The sequence below is a fragment of the Protopterus annectens genome, chromosome 4.part1 (assembly GCF_019279795.1).
Source record: "Protopterus annectens isolate FY-2018-M chromosome 4.part1, PAN1.0, whole genome shotgun sequence".
Lineage (NCBI taxonomy): Eukaryota > Metazoa > Chordata > Ceratodontiformes > Protopteridae > Protopterus > Protopterus annectens.
In genome coordinates, this window is record NC_056734.1 from 128,048,754 (window position 1) to 128,065,033 (window position 16,280).

Consider the following 16,280-nt stretch of genomic DNA (forward strand, 5'->3'; position numbering starts at 1 on the left):
TTTGTATCTTCATAGGTTCATAGGTTCATACTAGGCTATCCACCCTAGGGCATTTCTAAGCCTAACCAGAGTGTGTTTGGCTTTCGCCACCCCTTGCTATGTGAATATTATGGCCATTTATGATTTACTTTACTATGCCTCTGTCTGGACGTGACACAGTGAAGACCCCCAGTGTACATCTACGATCATCCATCCACTTGGCAAGATTCCTGTTGAAGAGCGTCAGTGAGGGGCTCTGCCTAACATGGAGTGGGATTCCGTTCCAGGGTGTAGGGAGTCTCTGGGTTATGTATCTGTCCCTCCAGCACATCCTATTTCATTATGTGTTGAGGTTGACATCTCTCACTCTCACAGCTCCGATGGATTTGGGTTTTCTGGGGTGGAGCATTTCCATTACTTCTGTGTTGGACATGGCCTTGTACAACAGGCATGCAACGCCTCTGCGTAGGCAGTATGTGACTGCATACAGCTGGGGTGTCTACAACCAGGCAGCATATGACAAATATTTGAGACCCTTTATCCTCTTGGTGAGGTACCTTTGAGGTCTTTCTAACTGCTGCAGGTGTCGGTTAAGGTACATCCCAAATGAGGCATTGTACTAGATTATGGGTCTGATAAGAGAACAGTATAGGGGCACAATGACCTCTGTTGACGAAGATGTGAATCCTTTCATGATACGGTGTCCAATATAGACAGTCTTCCTAGCCACATTGGCAATGTGAGTGTCACATGACAGGTTACTGTCCACTTGTGTCCCTAGGTCCCTGATTACTCCTTCCATACATAATGGATTACCACCTATGTGGTAATTTGTGAGTACCTTGTTTGGTATTTGGTGAGACATTCATACTGTCCAATGTCTTCAGGACGGCTGAGTGGGGTTCCTGTGTGTGAGAGTGTGGTCTGTAGCATGCTACAGACTGTACAGCAGTTTTGCCTATTGTTAGTTGCACATGGGTGGTCTCCGATGCTTCGTGCATTGTCAGTTACCTGGACATGTGGGTGTCTGTGCTGAATATGGATACTCCCCTTCCTTTTATGGTTTGGTCCAGGTTTTGGGGCCATAACGCATGATATGAGGTATAACCTGGCAGTGCTGGTGTGCTGTCAGGAGCCTTGCTGCAGGTTTCTGTCACTGCACGGACATCGATGTTCTCCATACTGGGGAGGGCCTCGGGAGCATGCATGTTGAGGTTTACACGTCTGGCATTGGGCAGCATTACCCTTATGTTTCTTTCCACTTATGTTTTCTAGGGAGGTGGGTTAGTCTTTTCAGCCTTGCCTACAAAAGGCTCTATGGAGGTGGCAAGAGCCTTAGCCAATATCCAGATGCCCAGGGGTAACAGGTGCAAGCCATCCCTGGCACAGCAGCGTGGCTTGTCAAGCATGACATCCCAAGCAGACAGACATTGGATCCCCTTGGAATGACACCAGTAATTGTGCCACTTGTTAAAGCTGATCATTCTGTGTTTCTACTGTGGCATCATTCTTGGTGAGGGTAGGATGCTGCACACGGTCAGTGTCATTCCGGCCTGGACTACATAATCGGAGAGCTCATCTATGTCTCTTTTCATATAGTCCAGGGAGGTACATCTCAGGTCATTCACGCCAGCATGGACAATGACTGCATCATATTTCTACTTGCTTTGGGGTGACCTGCGTACTTGTGTTATGTGGCGTATTGTAGCAGCCTACAGGCAGCTTACTGTACCCTTTCCCTTGTTCAGTCTGGTGAGTGGGACAGCAGTGTGTCTGACTATGGAGTCACCTATTACAACTGTATCAGGCACGTTGTTTCTCCTTCTGGCCTGTGACTGTTTGGCACACCAGCTTTGTGTACTATGTGTTGCATGTGCTATGTTTGGAGGTAGTGGTTGCTTGGGTGTCTGCTTTGGAGGCCTCTGTTGATGTGGTGTGTTTGTAATTAGGGCCTCCGGGAATGTTTTTCTGTGTTTATGTCTTTGGCTTGCAGTTGTGATAGGTCTATGTGAGACTGGGTTTGTGGTGTGTGTGGTTACCTTCTCCTCCAGCTAGTTTTGACAGTACTGAGTTGAGAGAGCTCAGCCTCCAGTTTGGATAAACGGTTGCATCTCTCACATATATTTGTATTTCTTGGGGGGAGGTGAGGGTTGTCTGTGTACATGGGGCAGGTGTAACATTGCCTCAAGATTCACAGATTCAACTTGTTGTAGCTGGTCTTAGTGGATTGTATGAGTGGACATATTTTATTGCCATACTACTGATCAGTGATTACTTCCCTTTTTATGTTTGCTCTATCATGTAGTAGCTTCCTCATTCTCTTGCATGGTTTGGTAATGGCTGGAGTCCACCATGCCAGATGCCTGCTTGTATGGCATTGTGTCTTGGTTTTATTTGGGATTGCATAATCCATGCATTCCTGGCAGTGTTCATGGAATGCCTGTATAACAGGTTCTGAGGTGTGGCCCATATTTTGCACCTGCACAGGGCCTTTAATGGATTCCACATCAGTTTGGAGGAGTGCAACTTTTGCTTTACACATGTTTTTCACTGTGGTTTTCTGGCCAGGGACTGTGGTCAGGATGTGTATATCCGGTGTGATTACTCTATGGTCTGATCTTACCAGTGAGGGATACACTTCTCATCTTGCCATCCAGTACCCATGTTGCTGATTATCACATCCAGTATGCTTACCCCTCTTGTGGGAGTGGTACGTTGTTCCTGGGTATTTTGGTTTATGGATTCTAGACACTTTTGTCCTACAGTGTTGGAGCTAGAATAATGCTCCCAGTCTATGTTTGGGTATTTTCAGTCACCCAATATAATGTGGTTTGGAGGGCTTGATATATTCATGTATTCCAACATAGGCCAAGTGCAGTTCCTGGTGTTAGGACAGTAGTCTGTAGCAGGCTATAAACTGGGAGGCAGTTTTAGCCACTGTTACTTGACCATGGCTAGTCCATGCTGCTTCTTGTTGTGGTACCAACATGGGGGTGTGGTTATCCTTGACAATTATTGCTAGTCACCCTCCTTTGTAGCTTGTTCCATGTTTTGAGGCTGTACAGCACAGTATGAGGTGTAACCTGGTAGTGTTAGGGTGCTGTTGTGAGCCTTGACCCAGTTTTCTGTTACAGGACAGATATCAACATTTTCCATACTGGGGGAGTTTAGACTGCATGCATCTTGCTGTTTAGACTTCTGGCATTGGGTAGCATTACATCTAGGTGCTTATCCCTTGTGATACCTATGGAGGTGGGTTTGTGTTTTGAGCCTTACCTATTCAAGGCACGCTGTGGGTAACAACAGCCTTTGCCAGTATCCATATGGCCAGGACTGATAGGTGCACGCCACCCCTAGTAGGTGGAGCATCATGTCATGCTCAGCATGTCATCCCAGGCTGGCACACATTGGATCCCCTTTGACTAACAGCAATACTTCAGCCAATTATTGCAATTGATCATCTTATCGTCATATTGTGGCATCATGCTTGGTGAGGGTAGGATGTTAGTCAGGGTCATCAAGTTTGCATATACTACATGGTGTTACATTGCTTAACACATGGCATTCATGCCTCAGGTGGTGCTGCAGGGCTGCCTCTGTTGGATGCACATACTACACTCCCTGTACATGTTTGAGAGCAGGTTATGTCATTTTAGGCATCCCTGTTATTATATGAGTGAGTCAGAGAGGGGTATCATTCCCAGGGTTCCTACTGAGCCAGTGTATGTGCTATGCTTTGCCTCTTTGCCAAGGCCAGGGCATACTGGGCACGCCTCCTTCTGCCTACTGGGGCAGGCTCAGGTTGTTCCTCCTCCGAGTCACGCTCTGCCTGTGATGGCCTTGGCAATGGTGGGGGGCTGTTTGGCCTGGCCCTATGCTGGTCCTGCTGCAGCTGTTTTTGCAAGATCATATTATGTAGCATAGCACATACCATGACAATTTGGGTACATGTAGTTGGTGAGTACTGCAAGGCTCCACCAGATGTGTCCAGACACCAGAACCGTGACTTGAGCAGCCCAAACACATGCTCTATTACATTACGTGTTTGTGCATGCGCCTCATTATGGCATTCCTGTTCAGGTGTGTGTGCGTTTCTGATGGGTGTCATCAGCCACGGCTCCAGTGCATAGCCTGAATCCCCCACTAGGTGTCCATGTGGGATGTCCCCATTGGCAAATGTCTGATACAGCTGCGTCAAATGCCAGATATGGGAATCATGGTAGCTCCCAGGGCAGCCAGCACACACATTCATTATTATGCCCTGGGCATCACACACGGCCTGGCAGTTGATGGAGGGGAAGCCCTTGCAGTTTATGTAGGCCCTACCCCACTCACCAGCTGGTGCTTTGATGCGTATGTGCGTGCAGTCTATTGCACCCACTACCTCAGGGTATTCCGCTATTTGCTGGAAGAGACGCATATTGCTGGCCAATACCTCATGGGCATTGGGGAAATATACATGATCACCGACATGTGCTGACATGGCATCCAGGAACTGGTGCAGTACCCTGGAGGTTGATGCCTGTGATATCCCCATCATATCACCAGTTGGTCTCTGGAAGGTACCTGTTGCTAGTATTCTTAGGCCAACACATACCTTGGTTTCCACTGGGATGGGTTCCCCCCTGTTGGTTCTGTGTGTGAGGCGTGGCCTGCACAGCTCGACAATTTGCTGCAGGAGGTCTCTGTCCACTCTATAGTGCTCCACTATCTCCAGCTCATGTAACCTGTGGTAGGTGACCCTGAGCCTGTACACTCTTCTCCATCTCCTCACTGTGTGTTGTCTGGCACCATTTGCATTGTCACCACCCTCAGCAAGTAGCCTATGTCTCCTTATGACAGCTATGGCAGCCCCTAGCATTTCTGCTCTGAGTTCAGCTTTTTCAGTTTTCACTTCTAATAGCTTACTCCTGTCTTGCAGTGTCACTTGAGAGAAACATCCTGCACTGCTGTTTGCAGAGTTTTAAGTGCTTGGCTGGGCTACTATTCTGCCTGTGTAATTGCCTGCTTCTAATTGTTTTCACCTGCTAGCTCCAGCAGTATTCCCTGCTAGCTTCCTACTAATTCTGTTGCTTCCTTTTTCCTTTCTGTTTCCTCAGGGGGGAGCAACACGCATACCAGCAGAAACACGCTCACAGTGGCTTACATGCGTGCACACAGGCTTACACAGTTTAAAATCTTCTTATTCAGGTTAAAACACGCGCACACCAGCGCAAACAGTCTTACAAGTCTGCCAACAGGCTCCCACATGCTCAGTCTGCCTTACACGCATGCACACTGCCCTACTCGCTCCTCATGGCACGCACACGTGCGCATGCACACCCAGCAAGAAACTTTGGTGTAAGCAACAGTGTACACCTTCCATTTCTTGACTTTCCCATGCTTATCTTGTGGCACTCCTCTTTCCATGATATGTGTCTGACATCTGTCATGTAACACTGACCTCCAATGAACTGCATTTCTTTCTGCCATTCCCCCCTGTGATGTCACCTATCTCCTACTCTGTTCCTCCCCCTTATGTAACTCTTACACTACTCAGAATGTGCTCATTTGCTATGTGACAGTGGAATTCAGTATCATAACACTCATTTACATCAGATTGCCTACTAATGCTTATTTACATGTCTTAGACTCAGCTTCCCCCCTTAGCAACCACTAAACGGTGGCCATGTTGTTTTTGGTCTGCTGGTCCCTGCATTTTAAATCCATGTATTGCATAAAACCCACATTTGTGGGTTTATAATCTTCATTTTTATATTTTATATAGCGCAGCCCATTTGCGCGGGGCTGCGCTGCGTTTAAACATCGGCGAAAAAAAAAATAATTTCTCATATTTGCATCGGGGTACCTTGCCAATGGCCACAAATTTGGCCATCAACATGCTGCCTGACACATATGCACCCTTTATTTGGAGCTGACATGGCTCCATTGTGTTATTTGCAGAAACATACTCAGTTGTCAACTGAGTGCATTTCTGCAGCTAAAACGGCTCTTACATGGGCTGGTTTGGGCTTCGTGGATCGCTAATCTACCTCATTTGCATGCCTTTCAGCTGCAAGTGAGGTGATTAGCATATCCACGCCCACTCCGTGTAAGAGATGTTTTAGCTGGTCTCTTACACGGAATTTCAGGCTGTTCCTGGATCGCAAGGGCTGCATGGAGTCTTATACTACTCTTAGACTCCATGCAAGCCTTCGTGAATCCTGCCCACAGTTTTTGGAAGTTAAGAAATTGTTTTGTTGTTTTGTATGTTCTGTCTTATGTCTGTTGGTGAAATTGGTAATCAGGAGAATATGATAATATAATATATGATAATTAATGAAACAACTTTATTACTTGAGAGAAATTATCATATACTTCTAATAACACAAAGTAACCAACAGTTACCAAAATTATTATTTTTGTGATTATTTGCGTGTTTATTTGTTAATGTTTAAACAAAATTAAAAAAAACTAAACCAATAAATCTAAGGAGAAGAGGAATGGCTCACATTAAAATAAAGTTAATAAGGTAAATAGCCTGCATTCTCAATATAACAAAAAGGAACTATGTGGACCTAAGTGAAAAATGTAACTGGTTAGCCACACCAACAAATGGGAGGGACTCAATAAAGGCCACGCCCTAACCAAACCCCCTCCCAGGTGATTGGCTATCTGGATGAACAAACCACCTCTTATCTATATAAATGCAAGCACACTACAGTAGGTTTAGTTACTCAGAACAATGCTTGGAGGAAGTTGGGAATGAAATCTGTAACCTGCAAGAACTGAACAATAAAGGAATATTGCGTGACTAGAACTGTCTCCAGGAGCCTTCTTGTACCAGGGACTGCCTTGCATGCCCAGAGCTCAATAACCCAGGGCTCTTGTATTTTATATATCTGTTCTATGTGTTATACATGTTTTGTGTTGTTCTGTTATGCATTGTTGTTTGTAAGTCTTACAGTATTTTAACTCTTTCTTCCACAGGCCAGAACCCGTCCTTCTAAGGACTATCAAAGTCCTTTTTAGGACCCACTGAGATTTTGCCACAGATCCCAGCCTTGATTCACAAGGGTGGCGCAATAGTCCTTTTTAGGGCTAAATATGACTCATCAGGACAGCAGCGGTCCTTATTAGGACCCACCAAAGCCTAGCCTTGATCAACAAGGGGGCACACCAGTCCTTATAAGGGCTACCTGACAAACAAAAAGGGACCACCCTGACTACAAAGGTCCTTATTGGGACCAGAAGAGATCTATACAGCACAAAAAATTCCTTCTGAGGACCAAAAAAGGTCCTTCTTAGGACCACCACACCACTTCACAAAGGCTCTTCTTAGAGCCAAAAAAGCCCTCTCCAGGGCTACTACAGCCCTCTTCAGGGCTACATCAGCCCTCTTTAGGGTTACAACAGCCCTCCTTAGGGCTAACAACAGTCCTCCTAAGGACTACTGCAGGACCACCTCCCCACAGAACAACTGAGTCCTTATCAGGACTTAGACGTGGACCTCTGGGAGAAAAATACTATTCCAGTTAGTGTTCTGCATTCCCTATTTGTTATCACTCAGAAAATGCAGAGTGATGCAAAACCTGTTGTTTTGTTAACTTCAGAATTAGAGTAATATTTAAGAATTTCCCTGATTTGGGGCCTTTGTTCCTTCATTAATCTTGGCTTTGTCCAGAATTTTTGAGCAAAGTAGTTGAGACGTATGCCTGGTCGATACAGGAAAATGAGAAGAAAGCACTATCTGCCTCAGTAAAATATCAGGATAAATTACTCTAAGAAAAAGCTAGGATATAGACTGTGAAACACTGAGCTAGTACAAAAATCTGGATTCTCAAAATCCTTCCATTAGGTTTTATAATTTATATATATATATATATATATATATATATATATATATATATATATATATATATATATATATATATATATATATACATATATATATGGGTCCACTTCAAAATACCTAAACTCAAAATACTGAGACCAAAATCTCTAACGCTCAAAATACTGAAAACTTAATACTGAAAACACACAGGATACCAACATTTATTATATTTCAGCACAAGTACATATTGAAACAAATAAAACACAAGCCATATTACTCTTGTGCCCCCCCACACCCCCTGCTACTTAAATATATAAACTCCAAGATTGTACAGGGCTTGCCCCCCTGCCTATACTTGCAGAAGAGTAATATGTTTCTGTATGTAGTTCTGTTATTTATGGGGCTATACAGCTAGTATTAAAACGGGCTCATCTCAGACAAATTCCAAGTGGGGAAAAAAACAAAAGATAAGGGTTTCTGCTATATAAAATTATGTCTGTTTTGGCCCTGAAGCTTTTAGTTTTAGGGAACTAAATAAAGCAAGCTTTTTTGAACAAGCATAGGTGCCCCAAGATGAGGTACATCTGTTAATATTAAAAGATAACAGCGGTTATACCTTTTAGATTTGTATTGTTTATCTATTTCTTGTTAGTCTAGCTCTGAACAGTTTGAAGTTTGGTACTAAGTAAGACTTAATTCGAAGTTTGGTACTAAGTAAGACTTAATTCTACTAACTATTGGAGGATATTCATATAGATGGGTCTTTTTTAGGCAGATGTAAACATGATGAAACTCTATAAAAGCAATGCATTCAAACAATGTTCATCAGCTTCATTTTAAACACAAAAAGATACAGTTCTGAAAAGGACAACATTTTTTAATAAAAATAATAAAACATATCAGTTAAAATGGTTTTCTTCAGCGATACAACTGATGACCTAATTCTAACAATGTCTTGGACATAGACTGGTCTTCTTACATAAACCAGCTATGTTAATAAACAAATAATTAGTTGTTTTCAACATAGCTAGAGAATTAAGTACAGATCATTATAGATCAAACTCATTCCAAAAGCTTAGTATGCATCATGCATGCTGTAACATGACTAACATGCTTTTGTGTACACATTAAGCATCAGTGCTTTAGTATTGTGGTGGTCAAAATGAAAATATCGATTAAATTATTTTCTGATGCACCAGTGTGTATGGAAGCAATGTATCAACTTACCATACTGCTGATCTGGATTTCTGCTCTTGAGGATGTAGGTTCCAGGACAGTGCTGTCATTTCTAACTGCTGTTGGCATTAATGGTGGAAGAATTCACTGGCAAACAGGAGTAAATCTTAAACTTTAGCTAATTCCAGTAAAGGTACTGAAGAAGCCTATTTGTGGCATGTGTGAGAATGGCAATGCCAAGATTGCAGTGATACATGTCTTGGCTGGGCTCCAGAATCCCCAAGTTGCTCTGTGTCTCCATAGAGGAAGAAAAGGCACAGACAAGTGATATGACCACTGGGAAGGTGTGCGGAATTAAAAACAACAGCAATGAGAGAATAAATAAACTTTTTTTTGGGGGGTGGATAAAATATGTACTCTGTAATATTACATCTTTATTTCTGTATCATTATGACAATGCTGTATGGTGACTTGCTTTGTGATGTCATGGGAGCATGCTATTATTTAGTCATCATAATGGTTTAATTAAGCAATAACCCACGCCTGGGTGTGGGTAATGCTGGATTTACCCACGGTTGGTGTAAATCCAGCATTACCCACACACAGAAGTGGGTTATTGCTATTATACAATGACATTATTTAAGAAAAAAAATACTTATTTTTCTTAAATAATGGCATTGTATAATGCCTCCTTGCTGTCCTTCCGCGGCTCGTAGAGATCCTCTTCTTATTTCTGTTGTACTGGGCATGCATATGGGAATTGCGTCCCCGTGCATACCCAGTGCATCAGTGCTTCAAAAGGTAAGCAACGGAGAAAAGAAGATCTCCGTTGCTCTGTTTTGTTCCTTTTCCTTTTTCTAAATAAAAAAAAATAGTTTGGGGCAATTTAGGGGTAGGAGAGCTGCAATCCCGACTCTTCAGGTATGAGAAAGACAGCTTGAAGAAAATACAAGGGGAATCAGGTACGTTAACACGTACCTCATTCGTCTTGTATTTTCTTCAAGCTGTCTTTCTCGTATCTGCGGAGTCAGGAGTACAACTTATTTTTTTAATAAAAAAATTAAAACTTGGACAATATACCAATGGAAAAAAAGACTGGGCTACCGGACCTTTTCCTTTGTTATATTGTCGGATTTACAACGGGCACGCTGGCCAATCAGCGTGCACGTTTTGGAATATTAATGGGGGGGGGGTCATTGTATAATTGCAGTGTTATTTGACAAAAATCTTAACTTCAGATGAAAGTGTTTGAGATTTTCAGTTTAGTTTTTACTTGCATAGTTTTCAAATACACATAAACAGATATACCATGCTTGTTTTTTTATTGTGTCATCTAATGTCTATTTATATTTTATAACATATTTTCAGTTCTGCTTCCAATGGAGTTAGTTTAGGTACTTATGCTACTCTAAATTGTTTGTGTTTTTAAAATGCATTTATAATAGCAGTCTCTTGATATACATAAGGAATACTTGATTCCTATTTTTTATTTTTAAAATACATACTCTGTAATACCCATGGTTGTTCTTAAAAGAATGAATGGCAAAAAGTCACCAAGATGCTTTTTTTTTCTTTAAAAATCAGTTCACAGTATTTAGTGAAGAACAGCAAGTAGTGGTATTTGGGATAAGTAATCAGTGCGCAGACTGCATGGAAATGTGCAAAGATGGGTCTGTAGAATTAGTCTTCATAGGGACAGGAAATCAGTATTTACATATTTAGTCATGGTTATACTTCTGTTACGTCAGAGCTACACCATTCTAACAATATAGGATCATGTGGGCTCTACCTTTCAAACAATTTATATTGCAGCATTTATTTTATTTATATTATAATTTTAATAACTATAAATGCAGAAGGATATGTTTTGTGTCTTTTTATTATCATAATATTATAACTGTATCATAATATTATAACTAAGATTATTGGTTTTTGCTAGTTTAAGCTGCACAGTACAAGTACAAAGCAATGACTTTTTTCTGCCCCCACTGCTTGCCAGTCACCAGCCCCTCCTGTCCAATCATCTGTTTTGTTTCCCATCACCAGAATGATGGTCAGCAGGGAACAGTCCTCAGTTAGGCATCCATAAAGGGTGGTTTGGCTTTTTCAGTCACAGCCTAACTCCTCCAAACACCTTGCAAAGCTCCTGGGAGGGACATGCAATGGGCTCACCATAAAGGTCATCTCTTCAGTTCCAGAAGGTGCATGTCCTCCATGCAGCCCTGCCCATCCTCAGGAAGCACAATCAATGGTTTTCAAGTCTCCACAAGAGAAACTGCATTGACTCACTGTGCCCTGAGTGCATGCAACATTTGCCACTCTCACATGACAGGTGTGTGGACCACACCCTTTCATTCCTTCTCTCTCCCTGTCTAGCTCCTCCGGTGCTTGGTGCCTGGCCTGCTAATCACACTTCAGTCATTTCGATTGCAGTCAGGACTACACCTTGTATGGCACAGAACCAGGCTAACGGAGTGGCTTTATCATAGGTGGAATATTCTGTTGTAAATAAGCAAATTAGGTATATAATAAAGCATATGGTACAGCACCAAGTGTATTCGCTAAAGGCCAGTGCAGTCATTGTTGTCCAACTAAAATCCCTTACCATGTACTGATAATCATATAGGCCAGTCTCTATAAGATGGTGTTTCTTAAGAAGAAACAGTGAGCAGAAAATATTGATGATGATGATGATACTGATGATGATGATGATAATAATAATAATAATAAAATTAAATGTTACTTTATGAGACATGAACTTGCAGCTTGGTATTATCAAAGGGAATGTGTCTATCATGGCATCCAGAATACTCAATTACATTAAGGTTGTCTGGTGAAGGATTTTATTATTATTTCACAGTTGCCTGATATACCTCAATTGAAGATTAGGAGAAATAACAGAGATGTCTTAATGTTTTGCATTGCTAAACATCATACAAAAAGATTCTTACTAAAGCAAAATATCTACAATGGGAAAACAGTGTAGTGCATTGTGTGTGTGTGTGTGTGTGTGTGTGTGTGTGTGTGTGTGTGTGTGTGTGTGTGTGTGTGTGTGTGTGGACTTGCATGCGCCTGTGTACGTGTGTGTGCCTGCCTATGTTGTGAATGTTAATTTTGTGCGTGTGTGTGCCTATGTTGTGAATGTTAATTTTGTATGTGTGTGTGTGTGTGTGTGTGTGTGTGTGTGTGTGTGTGTGTGTGTGTGTGCCTATGTTGTGAATGTTAATTTTGTGTGTGTGTGTGTGTGTGTGTGTGTGTGTGTGTGTGTGTGTGTGTGTGTGTGCGCCACTGCGCCTATGTTGTGAATGTTAATTTTGTGTGTGTGTGTGTGTGTGTGTGTGTGTGTGTGTGTGTGTGTGTGTGTGTGTGTGTGTGTGTGTGTCTGCTTGTTCACATCTGGATGGTAAAGGCTAATGAGGACACATGACAGACATGTTTATGAGAAATGCACTGCATACACGGAATCTTTCTCAGAGAGTTGGAGCAGGTTTAAGCAGCCCTTTTTACAATGGCAAACAGATATAAAGAATTTTCAAAAGTAACATGCTGGGTGCCTGTAATTCTCTTTATGTACGATCAGCTTCCATGGGATGTCTTTGTGTATTCTTCCACCATCACCTAGCTTGATGTGTTATATTAAAAGTGCTGCTGTTTAACTTAACAGGTCCATTTGGAAGTTTTAGATAAATTCAGGATGCATTTTATATGTGAGAAGAAAGCAGAGAATGGTAGACAACACATATACTTACTTAGGTGGGTAGAAAGCTTAGTAAATAAATAAATAAGTGCACCTTAGAACTGAACAGGTAATACATTAGTTTTCTTTACCAAAATGAGAGGCAAACTTTGTTGATATAGTCTAGAATGATTGTGTGTATTACTTCCTAGGTCTGTCACGAGAAAAATAATTTACTATCATATTTATATTCTGAAGTTGCATGGACAGAGTACTGGCTGGTTACACATTTGAAATGGCATAATAAACTCTCTGCAAGATTTATAAAAATATTCACATTTAAATTGTGGCACTGGATGCCTTAACTCAAGAGGATAATACATGTTGTACATTTATACTACGTTGTCTGGAAAAGGCTTATCTGGTTGGCATTGTACAGGAAGCATTTTTATGTCAAGCCTCTCTCAGTACCTTGTTTAAGGAAGTTGATGCATTGCTTTAAACAGGAGTAATTTACTAACTGAAATTTTTAGAAAGCTGACATCTGAATGTGGCATATTTGTACAGTAACAATTAGCAAGGAGCAAAGGAGTGTTGACACAATTCCCCTGAGGATCTGTATGTCCCCACCCCCCAGGCGATAACCTGTCAGTAGATAATGCCAAAGTTCTCCAAGAAACGGCAACAACTTTGTAATGTTTAAGTGCTTTTGTTGACTATTGCTGCTGAATTTTACTTTCCATCTGGCTTATGTCCTCGGGGCTTTGTGGTTTCTGCCTATTGATACAGCCCAGGTGGTCAAGTTTTGGGAGCTGTCTGTCAATGATGCAGAAACAGGACATGGCTGTAGTTAAGACAAAATAGGGATATAGTGTAACAAAAGGCAGTGGCAGCTGTGGCAGGCAATAGTACAGAATTCCACTCATTCCGTGAACGTTCTTCTGTTAAGGCTCAGCAACACCTGGTTATTTGCTTGGTAATGGCTACTCTAGGGAGGTATAAGGACAGAAAGCATTTCACATGAGGAAAAGAGAGTTTCTGCATTAGTGTTCACATTTCATTTTGTATGAAAGTTTCCACCAAATACATTTTCCTTTACAAAGTCAGACTTATTTGTCATTGAAAATCTTTGCATGTCCTGCTATGTATGCCCAAATGTTTGCACTGTGGAATATGTTCCACATATTATAGCTAACATTGTTTAGCTGAAGTGTTTAACATACTTGAAATTCCTTATGTTATAAAGAGTTATTGTCAGAAATTACACAGGGCTGTGCTGTACATTAACTTTCATTACTTTTAGCATGAAGGTGAAATATACCACCTGCATGTACAAATTAGAAGACTGCAAATGCCCACAATGTGTGCATCTTACAGTCTTAGAACAACAGTTGGGAAATGTTATACACAAAATCAGAGAACCCCTGCTTAAAGATACTGCCTTCCAACACATTAGAGTTTATAAAATGTAATTTTGCTTTTCAGAATCACACTTTGTCTTTTCCAATCTGATTAATGTTGTGGCACATTATGGGGCAGGTGAGTTGTTCACAGAGATGATATTTGGCAGTAGTTTGCACACATTCAAGGACAGTATCCAGTGATTGCTTAACTCTATCCTTATCATCTGCTAGAAACAGTGCTTTGTTGCACCATAGATCATTGTCTGCACTCACTCACCAGGGATCCTCCAACAGAGTGTATTGTGGTTTGTACTAGCTTCAGGTTGTAGAGGAATAGATCCTAACAATGGCCCAGATCACCTAAATGCAATCAGCAGCCCAGGCACAGCAGAAGTTGGCCAAAGAAGAGTTTGAGTGACTGACCAGTGCAGGTTTGCTCATCTCAGGATGAAGGTTTGACATGTGCCCCATAGTAAGAGTGATACAAGTGGGTCAGGGTACAGGTTCGCTTTTTTGAAGAAAGTTGGGGCTGGGGACTTGAGTGTGACAAGGAGACTATAATTCTATATATGGCAATTGTGCTTGTGTAGAGGCATGCATCCACTTAGGAATTTATGCGAGAAGGAATTGCACCATGCCTACTGACCAACACAGGGAGGAATTAGGATGAGAAGAAACTTGCCTAACTGACTACAGGATGATGGTCAGTGATCTCTGACTCTTGCCTACAATTCCAAGTGTCATCAGATCCCCAACCAAAATTGAGAGAAATGAATGAGTCAGTAGGAAAATGGAGTTTGATGTTTGTAGAGAAATGATAAAAGCCAGAAAGGGTATATGAAAAGGAATCACAGTTTACAGTTAGGTGGTTGATGTATTCTGAGATAGTGTCTCACCTGCAGCAGTAATTATTTAGTGTCCCACAAACTCTTATACGGCAACCAGATAATTTGTAATTTACTGATTAATAAACTACCAGTCCATTAAAGTCAACTAAAGTTGCTGACTAGGTAACAGAGACAAGGACAGTGTTGTTCACTTAAAAAAAGGCAAACATAGTGTACCCTACTCTAAAGGAGAGCAGGATACTTTGTGTTGATACCACTGACTGCTTAACAAGGTGGCATTTGCAATACTGGTACTTAGGGGCAAAAACTGTGCAATATATTGTCACATATGAAGGGCCAAACAAAATTCCCAAGGCCTGAATGGCCACTTTCAATACGATTACTAAAGTATTTGGCAAGCACATGCACAGGATTAAGACTGAACTTGAAATGAGAAACAACATGCACAGCTGTGTTTGATTCACTCGGGTTCTATTAAAGTTCTGTATAAATCCGAGTAAATCCCCTAACCAGATAGTGTCTAGCTGGATCACCTGTTAGAAGATAGGCTTGGAGATGTTCAAATGAGCATTTGTTTAGATTTAGCATCTTTTGCCTTAGTTCATATATAAGAAAATAATTTTAGCTGTTGAAACAAGTGCAGTTATCTTTAATTTCAGAAGCTCTTCACTGGGCATTGGTCCACTAATGTAGGTGTGAGTTATCACTTGTGTAGGGGTCCCATCACCAGATAGCATTAATTTTAGCAGACTCTGTCAGGGACATTTGGTGGGACATGTGGTCCTTGTTGACCAACAAACATCCAGGAGATGTGGCTGAAAGCAAGAACAGCAGACTCCTAAATACTAGAATTAGTGTGTGAGAATATTAGTCAAGGAACTATGTGTAGAAAAACCATGAGCATGGTGGGATACAAGTACTGATATTTACAAGACTTAGATCCATGGAAGGATCCCTAGAGAGCACAGAATCAATGCATACTCAGGTATCCATGTGCAGAACAACCAGATCATCTTCCCTGGTGCCAGCAAGGAGGCTAAAATGCACACTTATTACACAAACACCATTACACTAGCCAATTAATCTCTTCAGAGAGTCTTCAGTGTAACTCAACATCGTCATCTCTATGGACCTGTCATGTCCCCCACAAAGGTGAAAAGCAAAGATAGCCACTGTTACCACTTACTGAATGTCTCAAATACATAAATTCAACAAATTATGTGTTTGTGCCAAATTACATCCAACACCATCTGCAAAATGTGTTTAACACCAAAACTGTACTTTCCACCAATTGGCGGTTGGAATCTTCCAGCCCATGTGGGCAAGTTCTGCCCAACAACCAGGTAGTGTACACATTGCTTCCATGGCTCCACCATAAATCATAA